Consider the following 1,383-nt stretch of genomic DNA (forward strand, 5'->3'; position numbering starts at 1 on the left):
GAATGAGAAACAAAAATTCTCAATGATATATTTTTGTGTAAGCAAATTCCTGAATGGATAGATCGCCTTAATGATAACCATAAAAAAGTGTGTATATATATATAAAGAGAGCCGGGTTTAATTCCCAATATGAATGTGAATATGAAGCAATAGCAAGTGATTGATATGGATGAACAAAATAAAAGTAAGGAATTATAATTCTAATTAAAAAAAACTGTTGGAAGTAAATTGATTATCTAATTAAATCGAAAATAGCCTTTAGTTAGTGATACTTACACAGTTTCTTTGGCTTGTCCTCTCCTCCCTTTCTATGCCGTATAGTCTTAGTCATGTTTGTGTAACTCTTAAGATAAAGAACAATGGGAGCTTAATTTGGTGGGTGATTGTTATTAGAGTTGGACACGAAAGATTTTGGAGGTATTTAACTTAACATGTTGGCTATATATATATATATAAAGCAGAGAAAAGAAAATTTTGGAAAATAAAAAGGCTAATAGTTTGGTAGAAGAAAAATGAGAGAGGATAAGAATTTAGAATTGTGGGATTCATTAGTTATTTTATTCTATTTCTCAGGTATTTTTATATATTTATTTATATTTTAATATTTATTTTTTATTTTTAAATAAGCACATTTATTTTCACTCTATTTTTTTACTTATTTTTTTCATTTTATCATTTCATGTGGTTGAACGGTTATGCGTTCTCACCTTTGCTAGTTTTCCTGCTAGTCAGCATCTCATTAATGGATTTAAAACTGTTTATAGCAAAGACCAAACTTCTTTTTATATATTTTATAAAATAATATAATTATTATTTTAAAACTGTAAAATTAATATATATTATTTGATTCGGTAACAATATATATATATATATATATATATATATATATATATATATATATATATATATATATATATATATATATATATATATGTGTGTAGAGAAACCAGTCCGCATCTCTTTAGTGAGTGTAAAACAGTATATGGTGGAACAAAATCCAAACATTTTTTTAATATATTTATCAAATAATATAGTATTTTAAAACCAACAACAACAACGGTTAATACAAGTTATAATGATTTATATTTTTTAATTAAATGATTTAAGATTTAAATTTTGGTTGATCAATATTAGTTAGAAAAAAATAATATTTTAAAACTGTAAAATTATTATTATTTTATGGAAAAAAAACAAATATTTATTTGATTAAAGAAACTAATCAATGTCTCATTTATTTATTTGTTTAAAATAAATCCCCATTTATTACATGCTCAATCAGTTCAATTAATTTTATTAAGAGATATAACATGTACGCTGCCCAATGCCTATTTTCTTATTTTGGTCAATGTTTTAGATTTCACTCAGAGTCAATGATAGTATGCA

Source organism: Glycine max, chromosome 2, assembly GCF_000004515.6.
Source record: "Glycine max cultivar Williams 82 chromosome 2, Glycine_max_v4.0, whole genome shotgun sequence".
Lineage (NCBI taxonomy): Eukaryota > Viridiplantae > Streptophyta > Magnoliopsida > Fabales > Fabaceae > Glycine > Glycine max.